The following is a 14664-nucleotide window of genomic DNA, read 5'->3' as shown; positions in this document are numbered from 1 at the left end:
AAGGGTAGATATATGAGACAAACTTGTATTGACTTGCACCTAAATCATACTACTTTGAGAAGAGCACTTAGTAGACGAGAGAGAAATGATGATCCTCTTCAAAATGAAACATGGGCTTTTGGTGGGAGACTTCCACATTTTGATAAGAAGCTATCTGATGATGCGAAGGAAGAAATTACATAATTTTGGCACTCTAGCTCATGAGTATCACCCAATGCTAAAGACGTGTTAAAGTTGAGAATTGGCATCAGAGACCGCACGCCACATCTTAAACACTATTTGGAGGTAAGTCAAACTATGTTGTTCAAACAATTTAGAGAGAGTCATTGAAGTCTTCATATATCACAAATGGCTTTTGAATCTTTGATGCCATTTTATTGTGTGCCACTTAAAATTTGAAATACGTGTTGTTGCAAATATCATGTCAAATTTTTTATGCACCATGAACTATTATGCTCCATTCATTATACTTTTCATAGTAAAGAAATTTTGGAGAATTGTGGTGCTAGTGGCCTTCCAAAATCATCAAGAAACTTGCTAGATCAATTTTTATGTTGTAGAGTTGATGGTTGTTTCTTTTATAGAAATGCTTGCTTAAATGAGAATTGTTTAGAATGTGGTGGCTTATCCAAGTTTGACACATGTTTCCATGAGGGGTGCAAAGAAGATATTGAAAAGACAATAGTAAAAGAAAAAGTATATGAAACGGTTAAATACACATTGAAGAGTGGGGGTGAGGGCTCTAGATGTGAATTGGTTGCAAAAAAAATCAGTGTAGCTAGTTTTATTTCAGATTTCAAGAAAAATATTTTCTACAAGTATGCAAGACATAGTCATAGGTCTCAGTGGTTGGATCAACAATTTAGAATGTGTAAGGAGACTTTTTCCATTGGCACTATTATATTGGTTGTTGACTTTGCTAAGAACTACACATTGCAACCTCAAAATGAGACACAATCTTGCTATTGCAACTCCATTCAAATTACTATTTTCATCCACATAACATATAGACATGCCCTTGATACTGAGGAAGATAATTAGAAGATTATTAGAGAGTATCATTTTTATATGAGTGATGATAGATCTCACTCTCATGAGTTTTTGCAACATTGTTTCAAGAATTATTTTGATTTCTTATAGGAGCATGCAATTTCTATGGATAGACATATCATTTTATTAGATAACTATATAGATCAATTCAAGAATGCTCACATGTTTTATTGGTTGTGTAGGATGCATGTAGAGAGGGTGGTGCCTCATATTTGGAGGTTTTTAAGTCGGGCCATTGGAAAGGGGAACATGACGGAGCAAGGGAATGTGTGAAGAGAGCTCTAGTTAAGGAGCAATTGAAGATTTCAGTAGTAGAGCTTCTTGATGCTCATAGCATTGTTGATTGGTGTAGTTTAGCATTATCATAGTTATGGACTCTCGATTCAGTGGTACATAGGTTCTTTTGGTTGGTTGAGGAAGGGTCCATAGGTGATAGATCATATTGTGCTACAATGAGAGACTCATCAAAAATGCATTCATTCCAGAGCTTTGATTCTAGTACATGGACCATTTGGACATGAAAACTAGCTTTCTTTTGTCCTAGTTGTTTTCAGTGTGATTGAGATCATTGTCAGTTGAGTGAGTGGGTGGACAGATGGGCTCCACATTATTTTACTCCATTGTCTATCATACCCTCTATCAAAAATGATGACATAGAAAGTTCACTTGAGCATAACCATCTATTAAATCTTCTTCAACCAAGACATGTCTTTGCATTGGTTGCACCACAAGGGAATGATAAGAAATCCAACTATTGGTTAGCACTTTGTGTAAGAGGTAAAAAAAAGCTTGCACAACTGATCACAGATGATGATGGATTCACATATCCTACTAGTTCAGTGGTTGTCATTGGAACATGGTTGCAGACATACATGCTTAGAAGGAATGGAATTCTAGCATTCGAAGACTATCAGAAGCACAAAATAATTCTTTTATATTCACATCTTATTATAGCAACAAATGTAAAGTTGTTGAAGGATCAAGGAAGACCAAAAGTACAAGAACTTTTTACTATTACTACTGCTGATCATGAAGCCCTGTTGGAGACCCTAAAATAGAAAGAGGACCCTACTGGAACACTCGACTAGGTATATTTACTTCCTATGTTATTTTCTTCATAATGATTTAGTGAACCAATGATTATCTTGTTTAATACAATAAGTTACTAATATTTTTTATGGTATTGGAATGTAGGCACATCATGAAGAGTAGCCAAGCATGAAGATAAAAAGCTAAATAAGGACCAGAATGAAGAAAAATCTATTCTATTTTTGACACTATGATTTTTGACAATACTTTTATTGATACTATGATTTTTGACACTACTATTTATGACACAATGATTTTTGGTAGTTGTGTATTGATGTAATAATGATGAAACACTTGATATATTGTAAATGATTAAACACTCGTATTTGTAGCTCATCATGCCAAATTAATGGAGAATGTGCATTGTTTCATCGTCATGCGATGTCCTTTTTGCCACATTAATGAAATAAAAGGTTGTTGATTATTCACAAACCTACTACATCTAATAAAAATAGTTTTCAAGAATTCATGACATGTTTCTTAATGCATATCCATAAAAATGCACAAAAATGAAATTCTACAATATTAAAGGATGCTAGTCCCTTTGCACACACCCTTTAGCATCTCTAGAAGAGCTAGTGATTTCCATGTGGATTCAATATCACCCAAACATGTTGAGGCCTTAGGCCACCCATTTGAATTAGTAGGAAAATTGATTGGTTATCCAACAATGCTCATGCTAAGAAATCTTGTTAATCAATCACATAACAATCACATCTCATCAATTTTTTTAAAAAAAAGTAATGCATACATGAGGTATGCACAATCACTAACCATTCCATGCACTTTTTTATCACATCAATACATGGAACACCAAGCTAATATACATGAGATTTGTAATGACACCATTGGTGAACATACTTATTAAAAAATATTGTAGCATGCCACCCAAACCTTGCTTCTTGTGAAGGTAATGTAGCCATGGACTCTAGCTTGGATGTAGAAAGAGATAATCATAACTGGTGTACTAATGTACTAGTGTTAATGTATAGCTATTTTATAATTGTGAATGAAATAACACCTAGCTACAATAATGGGGTATGAAGTTGACATTTTGTATGCCTTGTAACTAGAAACTTAATCATTTTTTGATCAATTGCATGCCAAGCAAAACACAAGAAATGCAACACATATTTCCAAATACACATCCATAAAAGTGCATAAAAATAACATTCTACAACATTAAAGGATCACCACAATGTAACTTTGAAACCACTGATCTTGACATCAAATTGTCAGTGCCATTATCTTTGGGTGGGTCAGTGAACCCTAGTGACACCCTTGTTTCAACCACAAAGACCATCCATTATTCATGGCCACTCTGTATCGAGGAGTCTCCAAGGTTCCCTAAGTGCATTTTAAGGTCAATATTCTAGGGTTTCTAACTCAGAGCTCATGAGGGCTATTGATGAAACATTGAATTCTATAGGATGGTGATGCTAAGGCATAAAATAACCTATCTCATTTTTTAGAGATCACATTCCATTTGGATTCAGCACAACGATCTCGCTCAATGCCATAACTCATAGTATGCCCCAATTCATAGGATCACCACAACATAACTTTGAAATTGCTGATCTTGGCATCGAATTGTCAACACCATTAGCTTTGGATGGGTGGGTGAACCCTAGTGACACCCTTGTTCTAGCCATGGAGACCATCCATTGTCTGCGCCACTTTGTACCGAGGAGTCTCCAAGGTGCTCTAAGTGTGTTTCAAGGTTAATCTTCCAAGGGTAATAACTTAGAGCTCATGAGGGCTATTGATGAAACATTGAATGATACAATAAAATGATGTTGAGGCCTAAAATAACCTATCTCATTTTCAAGAGATCACATTCTATTTGAATTTGGCACAGTGATCTCGCTTGATGCAAAAACTCGCAGTGTGCCTTAGTTCATAGGTGCACCATAGCGTAACTTTGAAACTACTGATCTTGGCATCGAATCATTAGTGCCATCAGCTCCAGATGGGTGGGTGTACCTTAGTGACACCCTTGCTCTAGCCACAAAGACCATCCATCATCCATGGCCACCCCATACCAAGGAGACTCCAAGGTGCTCGAAGTGCATTTTGAGGTTGATCTTACGAGGGTTGTAACTTAGAGCTCGTGAGAGCTTTCAATGAACCATGAAATGCTATAGGATAGTGATGTGGAGGCCTAAAATAACCTATCTCATTTTTGAGAGATCACATTCCATTCAAATTTGGCACAACAATCTTGCTTGATGCCAAAACTCGCAGTATGCCTTACTTCATAGTTGCACCACAATGTAACTTTGAAACTACTAATCTTGACATTGAATCATCAATGACATTAGCTCTTGATGGGTAGGTGAACCCTAGTGATACCCTTCTTCCATTCATGGAGACCCTCCATTGTCCGTGGCTACCTTGTACTGAGGAGTCTCGAAGGTTCTCTAAGTGCATTTTGAGGTCAATCTTCTGAGGGTCATAACTCAGAGCTCGTGAGGGCTATCTATGAATTGTCAAATGTTACAAGACAGTGATGCCAAGGCCTAAAATAACCTTTCTCATTTTTGAGAGATCACATTCCATTTGAATTTGACACATCGATCTTGCTCGATGCCAAAACTCATAGTGTGCCTCAGTTCATAGATGCAACACAATGTAACTTTGAAACTGGTAATCTTGGCATTGAATTTTCAGTGCCATTAGCTCTAGATGAGTGGGTGAACCCTAGTGACACCCTTGTTCCAGCTGCAGAGACCCTCCATCATATGCAACCACCTCGTTCTAAGGAGTCTCAAAGGTGCTCTAAGTGTGTTTCGAGGTTAATCTTTTGAGGGTCGTGACTTGGAGCTTGTGAGGGCTATTGATGAACCATTGAATGCTACAAGATGGTGATGTCAAGGCCTAAAATAACCTATCTCATTTTTGAGAGATCATAATCCATTTGGATTTGGCACAACGATCTTGCTTGATGCCAAAACTCATAGTGTGCCTTAGTTCATAGGTGCACCATAGCATAACTTTGAAACTGCTGATCCCAGCATCGAATCGTCAATGCCATTAGCTCTTGATGGGTAGGTGAACCCATGTGACACCCTTGTTTTAGCTACAAAGATCCTCCATCATCTGTGGCCACTCCATACTGAGGAGTCTCTAAGGTGCTCCAAGTGCATTTTGAGGTCAATCTTCTGAGGGCCCTAACTCGGAGCTCATGAGGGCTATCAATGAACTATCAAATGCTACATGATGGTGATGCCATGGCCTAATATAAACTATCTCATTTTTGAGATATTACATTCTATTGGGATTCAATACAGTGCTCTCGCTTGATGCCAAAACTTGTAGTGTGCCTCAGTTCATAGGTGCACCACAACGTAACTTTGGAACTGCTGATCTTGGCATCGAATTGTCAGTGCCATTAGCTTTGGATGGGTGGATTAACCATAGTGACACCCTTTTTTTGGATGCAGAGACCATCCATCATCCATGACCACCTTGTACGAGGAGTCTCCAAGGTGCTCTAAGTGTGTTTTGTGGTCGATCTTCCAAGGGTCATAACTCAAAGCTCATGAGGGATATAAATGAACTATTGAATACTATAGGACAGTGATGGTGAGGCCTAAAATAACCTATCTTATTTTCTAGAGATCAGATTTCATTTGGATTTGGCACAGCAATCTCACTCGATGCCAAAACTTGCAACGTGCCTTAGTTCATAGGTGCACCACAGCGTAATTTTGAAACCGTTGATCTTGGCATCGGATCATCAAGGCCATTAGCTCTAGATGGGTGGGTGAACCCTAGTGGCACCCTTTTTTTGGCCATGGAGACCATCCATCTTCTGTGGCCACCCCATACCAAGGAGTCTCTGAGCTACTCTAAGTGCATTTTGAGGTCAATCTTCTAAGGGTCATAACTCGGAGCTCATGATGGCTATCAATGAAATGTAAAATGCTACAAGATGGTGATGATGAGGCTTAAAATAAATTATCTCATTTTTGAGAGATCTCATTTTTTTTGGATTAGCATAATGATCTCACTCGATACCAAAACTCATAGTGTACCTTAGTTCATAGGTACACCACAGCATAACCTTGAAACCACAGATCTTGGCATCAAATCATTAGTGCCATTAGCTCTAGATGGGTGGGTGAACCCTAGTGACATCCTTCTTCCAGCCACAAAGACCATCCATTGTCTATAGCCACCCCATACCAAGAAGACTCCAAGGTGCTCTAAGTGCATTTTGAGGTCGATCTTTCGAGGGCTGTAACTCGAAGCTCATGAGGGCTATCGATGAACAGTAAAATACTACAAGAAAATGAGATGTAAATTTTTCTTGCAAAGTGAAAGTGAGTGCAAAGAGTTAGTGAGGGGTTGGAAACACCTATATAAGGTGTGAAATGATAACATGCATTAATGAAGCCAATTTTGTTAAGTGGATCGGTATGGGTAATTTGATCAATGTGAGAAATGTATAGATGTTATTCATATGGATATGGTATTGGGGAACCAAGTTAAAAAGGTTTGATCCAATCAAGTCTCTTAAGTTGGGATATTTTGAGGTTATGTTGAAATTGAGGATAGTAACAAAGTGAAGGGCTAGTTATCAAAGATTATGAGTCTAGGAATGAGTTCATGGTTGGGAATAGAATCCATGGTTAAGGAGTGGAGTCCTTAAGTGTGTTGAGATTATATTTGAAGCCAAGAGTTAGTTTCAATGTTGAAGGTGGAGTTTTAAATCAAATTTGGGGTTATGTGAACCTTGTGTAGGAGGTTAACAAGTGTGTTTATGTCATGATAACAGTTCAAACTAAACATTTGCATCTAAATTTGATAATAAAGGTTATTAAAATGTTATTCACAAATTATTGCATTTGAATCTAATATAAAGAACATGATCAAAATTAATGATATTCCATAAACATGAATAATACACATGATCCATGATAAATTGAACAATACTAGATACTAAATTAATATGTATATCATTGTGTACATAAATGACAAAAATATATATCAAAATACATGTATCCATAGACAAATTACACAAATATATATCAAAGTTCATGTATCCATAGATAAATTACACAAATATATATCAAAATACATAGATCCATATACAAAATGTGGTTGATCATGCCATTGGAATGTGTATAATATTAATGTTTCTGTAAACAATGTGGCATATGACATCTCAAAATATCTCATGACACATCCTATGAAAACTATACTATCCTAGGGTTCTAGTGGACGATTGAAATGTAGTCTCTTTGCTGCACTAGGTGGATCAGATGCCTCCTACATAAATAAAAATGGAAAACCCAAAGATTGACTACTAAATTTATATGATTCTTTGTATCCAACATTGAATCACTCAAATTCATAATGATATTTTTTTTAATGATATTTTATACTATTAAAATTTCATAATAAATACCTCTCTCGTTGACCTCTTGCACTGTTCAGGACTCCTCTTGTATGCCCTCAACAATGCTTATACCTCGTTGATTGTGGCTTGTGTATGTTCAAATATGTTTGTTAGATGAATCAACAACTTAAACTATAACATTATAATTCATAGCATGTTAAATTTATAACATATTTAATCAAGAATTCAAACTACAACTTACCAGTATAGGCTCCTCCTTAGGATATAGTGGTTGCATCATCAAAGATACAAAACTCTCCCATCCAACCTCATGTGCACTAGGAGCTTCCTATGGGATACAAAATAGTAGTTCTTAATATCACATAAATCAGTTTTGAATTTATTTATGAAGATAAGGAAAATAAAAAATAAATGATCCTTATACATACAATGGGGCTCTTAGTGTGAATATAAATGCCTAAGTGTATACGATGCAGAATCTGTATGGGCTCATCACTAGTAGCCGTGCCCTATACAATAAAAAATGTAATTAAATTTCATTAAAACAAACATTTTACAAGAATTTATTGATATTTAATCAAATAAAAAGTACCTAATTACCTTTCCTTTCTCAATCGTTCTTAGCTCATTGCTCACACTTTGTCCCCTAGGGATAGGTGGTACTTGCAAGATAAAAGAAAGATTAGAAACCATATATGCTACAATATCAAATAGAAAAAAATAGTGAGAACACAACATAATGTACCATAGATGTCTCAAGGCCAAATGAAATAGATGAGAGTGTGGCATCATCAACCTATCTCAACTCCTCCTCAATCATCAACTAAACATGAATAAAGATCACATACAGGTATAAGTCGATATGGCTTAAAAATTAAAATTACTCTATTATAAAAATTAACTTTGAATCGCATATGTCATAACAAAAAAATGTGTACGCATACCGACATAGAAGGAGTCCATGCCTCTTCATGCCCCTCCTTTCTTGCAATAGGGTCTGTAGCCTTTGCATGTGCCTCTGGTGTATCCTCATCTAATACAAACTGATACTCAAGAAGATCGCCTATGAGACCTAGACAAATGTTCTTTCATGTAATGCAACTATGAGGCACACAAACATGTGATGAGTTAGCCAATGATAAACTCATGCCAACATCATCAACATGGGGAGGTAGGACTAACATATCCTGATATATCAATAGGCTACTCAGTCTATAGATGGCTCTAATGGTCTGAGAGCTAGCCTCTACAATAATACCAGGATGTTACATTCAAGGAGGGGGGGAGAAATTATTAGGGGGAACAAAATGGCCAGCTTTCTTCCCTTGGGAAGATGGTCTATATTTTGGAGCTCCTAGTCCTACACCCATGTTGTGCTTCATGCTCCAATAGTTCAGTTTGAGTTTCAACACAAAGTCTACATACAATTTTCTAAGGAAATAAAATGGCACCTCTAAATTTCTATGTGGAGGGATGCCAAAAACCATCCACCAACAATCCCAAAACTTTGCACGTATGGCATCATTTGTGCACAATTTAATTGATAGATTATGCTTTTTGCGGTCGACTAGTAAACCAATTTTTGGGTTCGCAAAAAGGGAAACCAAATCATCTTTACTTATATTGAGGGCCACAACTTCATCTTATTCCAACCTATCATAAAAAATCTCATGCATTTTGTCATGCCAACGAAGAGTGACATTTTGTTCCACAATAAGTGTTTCAATGTTATCCACTATGGTGTTTAATGTGTATAACATAGGAGCCAATGTGGGTACATTATTATATGTTGTTCACAAAACTCTAAATTCAGTGAGATTTTCAAATATCAAATCCTCGATTCGAGGAGGGGTTTGAGGGGGTAAAGGATCATTTGTGGATAATTTTTTGGGGGCACTAGATCATTTGGTGGGGGGTGATGAGGAACATCATTCCTTGCCTCAGTATCATCACTTTTGTCTACCATACCTATTAATTCGCAAAACATAGTTTATATTAAAAAAAAACCTTAATTTTAACAATTTCTATAAGAAAAAAACCTAAATTCTAAGAAATTCAACTAAAACTAACAAATTTATAATAAAATTTAATAAATTTATACTAAAATTAATTTAAAAAAAAAAAAATTACCCCTTATTGCATACTCAATCGAAAAATGGATATCTGAGCAACAAAACACAATATCACTATGAAAACACAACCCGTGTGTTGTTTTCTTTTTAAAATAAAAATGATAGTTATTTGGTATCCGATATGATATTGGATACTTGATATTATTGAATATCTAATATTTGATAATATTAGGTATTAGATATCAAATCGATTACCTGATAAAGGTTGGGGGCCTACTTTCCAAGTTTGGTATTAGGATGGGTGGAAAAAAGTCAAAGGAAAATTTGAAACACTTTTAGCCATTTTCAAACTTTATTTTTTTCACATTCCCATTTTTTTGGCACACCATGATCTTTCATATACCAATTAGTGGTGTTTTTTGTTGGCTTTTCCAAAAAAATGGTGAGGTGATTTTGAATTAGCGTGTCAAAAAATCTTGTTTTCTATGTTTGGGTAAGGTGAAGAGGCTAGAGGAGTATGCTTTGTTCCCTTTTGGGCACATCAAAAACTTGGATCCCTTGAATCCAAACCGAGTCCCCACGTGGTACAACTTTGTGAGTCTTCCTTGATTAGAGAGGGTTAACCATAGTGGACATTCCCTTTTTTGGGTCAACCACATGGACAGAACCTCAAACAGTAATAGTCATTTTTGACATGGTAGTAGCAACCACCATATAAATGTCCTTATGGGGAAATCATCATAGGTGTAGTCTATTGTTGGGTTTTCAGATCTCATCAATATCTTTGATTGATTAAATTCTCAAAATATGTCAAAACCCTAGTGCACTAGGATTGGATTTTGCCTACTCTAGATTGCAAAAGCTATAGAGTTGAACATTACTAAGAACCATAGTGCTCCCAAATTTTCTTTTCTAGGACTATGTGCATGATTGGAAATTTTTTTGAGAACATACACAGTAGTGGTTCTAGGGATTAGATTGATACTATGACACTATTGTTGTTCATGTGCAAGGTTTCTTTCTCCCTTGCTCATTGCTTGAAGACATTTTCTTGAAATCCCTAATTTTTGTCTTGTGTGCCTAGTTCATGATTAAAAATCTATTGATACACCTAGTTGGACATTTAAAATGGACAAAATTTGAGTTCCTAAGTCGAGACTCTATGATCAAACTCCTTTGTTGTCCTATTATTTCCAATCTCCCTAGGTTGATCTAGTTCAGATTAGGCTACTTACCCAATTGTTAGAATCTTTTTTTCACCTTGGATTATTGTGTTTTGACCTCTTCAATTAGTAATCTTTGATTTCACAAGAGTCCTTGTTTGGAGTTGGTGAGTTGGAGATTGTCCTTGTTGAGAAAGATATACCTTGGATTCTTTGATATTACGCTTGGAGAGTCTTAGTAATCTCTTGTCCATCCACTTTCATGAAAATTTAGTTTTAATTATGTATAATTTGGGTAAATCATTCTCCTAGTCCATATGTGCTAGGGTATTCACCCAAAGTTGTGGGCACCTTTATGGTAGTGTTGGTTTACACCTATTGCAATATTTTATCTTATCAATTCTCTTTTGGAGAAGTGAGTGTTTTTTCTATCCTAGTTTGGTACCAATGTTTCTTAGGGTTACCCTATCAACTAGTACCTCTTCTTTTATGTTTTTTACAAGTTCTATTACATGTTGCGCAACATTCAAATGAACTCAAATGGCATCAAATTTCACAAAATGACTCTTGGTCTTCTTTGGGTTACCCTATCAATTAGTACCTTTTCTTTCATGTTGGTTACAAGTGCTATTATATGTTTCTCAACATTCAAATGAACTCAAATGGTATCAAATTTAACAAAATGACTCTTGGTCTACTTTCTTCTTCATCTTCTATGTCTTTCTAGTCTCTCATTTCCATTCTTCCTCATCTTCATGTCTTCTTGATTCTTTTCTTCCTATTATCATATAGTCCACCTTCTTCTATTCATCCTTTCTCTTCTTCCATGCTTGATTCTTCTTCTTCTAGAACTATGGATCTTGAATATATTGTTAGGGACCCTCATTTGAGCACAGATGAACTTGATCTCCTTATTGAATTTGAAAAGTGTTGTTACACCAATATATATATGGATACTAACCTTGTGACAAAAATGATGGAAAAGGGAAAGAAATTAGACATTCTTGCTAGAATCATATGCAAGATCATATCACAATATCCTTCTTTCAAATATTCCTTATCTTCTAAGTCTCACCATCATTCTTCTAGATATCATTCACATTTCTCATCTTCTAAGTATCACCGTGATTCTTCTAGATATCATTGACATTATTCATCTTCAAGTCTTATCATGATTCTTCTAAATATCATTCACATTCTTCATCTTCTAAGTGTTATCATAATTCTTCTAAATATTATTCACATTTTTCATATTCCAAGTCTTACCATGACTCTTATAAATATCATTCGTCTAGGTCTTCACCTACCTCTTCTTCATGATATCATTCTTCTTCTACTTCTACCAAGAGTCTTATTCCTCTTATTGAGACATACCATAATGAACAACATGAAAAGTGTTGTGATATGCCTATCTATAATGCCTATAGTGACAATGATTATGATGACGATGACTATTATATTCCTATGAGTCCTAAAAGTTTTCCTAGTCCTATGCTTGTGCTTACAGGGGATGAGTCATGGATAGATATTGATGGTAATCCATATGACTCAAATATTGAAAACAACATTGATAAATTTTGTGAACAATACCTAAATGGTAAATCTACATTTTTTGAGGAAAATTACACTCTTGAGAAAGATCATGTTAATGTTGAACCTTTGTCTTCTAATGTTCCCCTTCCATCTTCTACTTCCTCCACTATCAATACATCCCCTAAATATTTTTATCTCTCAAATATTCTACCAATCATTCATCCAACAAAGATCCTAATGTTTTTTATGTAGTTCCCTATAGTTATCCTCAAAGGCTACCTCTTAAAGAAACTCAAGCTAATCTTCACTTGGTTACAAATACTTTTGATAATGCTAAACATAAAGATCCTAATACTTCATGCACTATAATTCCTACTTTAGTTATTCCTTCATCATCTATTCAAAAGTCTTCCATACAATTCCAACATGCTTCCTTCTCCTTAGGAGTGGCTTCATGTCAAGAGGACTCTAAAAATGATAAAGAAGAGAATATAAAGAAATATCAAGATCAAGAACCCTCCATGTCATCCAATTATTTTTACAATATCTTTGATCCATTTCATGGTTCTTTTGATCATTTGTGCCCTTCCTCATTCATTCCACCATGTCTTAAGTCTTCTCCTAAGAAAGATCAAGCTACTACTTACACTACTGAGCTTATTGAAAATCAAAATGACCTTGATATAATTGTGCCTTCCAAAGATGATACTTCCATTAAGGTTATTAAAAATAGTGTTGTTACTTCCAATGTTGAGCCCATTGAAAATCAAGAGCAAAACTATACACTTATCCTATTCAAATATCCTTGTCAAGATCAAAGTCTTCCATCTTCTTATTCTACCACTCCATGTTCCCTTCCACTTTCTACTCTTCCTAAGTCTTCTCAAGCTTCAAGTACTCCTATCAAAGAAGTTTCTTCTATTCAAGATGTTCATGATCTTATTGAAAATCCTAATGCTCACTCTAAAGATGCTGATGTCCTTGATTTTCATATAGATTTTGATGAACTTATTGATTACAATTTTACATCTTCCACGTCCATCCTTGGATCTCCCCCACCAATACTAAATTCTTCATGTCTTCCTTCCATATTAGGTCCTTATGCCCCTTCACTTTCCCCTCCCAAATCTCCTAATTAATCATCTATCTTGAGTCCTTATGTCCCTCCCTCTCCTATCTTCCCTCAAGATCAATGTAGATGCATATCCTTGAATCCTTTTCATCCACCCACTCACCTAAACTAGTCATGTCATCCTTCTTCTTCCACAAGTCCCAAGCCTTTTGGAAGTAACCTGAATGTTCAATACAAGAAAAAGAAGCAATTCAAGAGTCCATATAAAAATGAAGACCACCATGTCTCCTCTAATCGACATCATGGCATAAAGTCAAAAGAGATATCTAAGAAAAAATTTATAAGACAAGTATAAGTTCAAAAATCCATCATTGAAGATATTATCTCTAAATCATCAAAAAGAAATGAAAAGAGGCCTACAACTATATGGATTCCAAAGTCTCTCTTGAGAGAGTCTAATGTTGAACAACAATTGAAGTTGACATTCAAGCTTCCAAAGAATTCCACTTCATCTTCTTTCAAAAGCATTCTTCCATTTCATGTGCCTAAATTGCAACCTCTTCTATCGCCTTAGCACATTCCTTCACATACTCTATCATTCATGTTTTCTCCATCCTCTAACCACCTTTTAAGGTGTGTGTTGATGTTGATCTTGCCTTCATTTCCATCTTCCAATTTCACTTGCTTTGGATAAAACCATATCCTCCATTTTTGTCTTCCATCTTCCTTATCAACATCTTTGAGCATATCATTTCAACTCCTTTGCATGTCATGGTTTAAAATTTCAAGGAGAATTATCTAAAAATATTGACTTATTCCAAAAAATTCAAAAAAAAAAAAAATTTAAAAAATTTGAAAAAAGGAAAAAAAATGAAAAAATTTGAAAATGTGCCTTGGTGAAAACTTGGTAATTAGGCACCTTGGTAACAAAAGTAAAGAGAAATAAATTTTTCCTATTGTGAAAACCACTCCCTTGTGATGCCTTGGATAAGTACCATGATGAAAACCTAACAATCAGGCATCGTCCGTAGTTCTTCTACATCTCTCATCCATTTTCTTTTGATCTTGACAATGTTGACCTATGCACAAACATTTGGCTATCTTGTGACCTATCTTATGATAATCTTGTTTCCATTCCCTTCATGTTTACCTTTCATATATATTTTCCTCCATTCATTCTAGTCTTTCGCTATCCTTTCCTCATTTAACCCTTTGGTCTCGACCCAATAAAAAAGAGTAAAATATGATGCTATGAAGCCTCTTGACATGCCTACTCCTTTGGGTTGCATATTTGCCACTTTCACATTATGCTTTCGTTAA

This window comes from Cupressus sempervirens, chromosome 5, assembly GCF_028749045.1.
Source record: "Cupressus sempervirens isolate cs-2001-9-10 chromosome 5, ASM2874904v1, whole genome shotgun sequence".
In the NCBI taxonomy this organism is placed as follows: domain Eukaryota; kingdom Viridiplantae; phylum Streptophyta; class Pinopsida; order Cupressales; family Cupressaceae; genus Cupressus; species Cupressus sempervirens.
The sequence above is the reverse complement of the archived record's forward strand: the minus strand, read 5'-3'. Positions refer to the sequence as shown.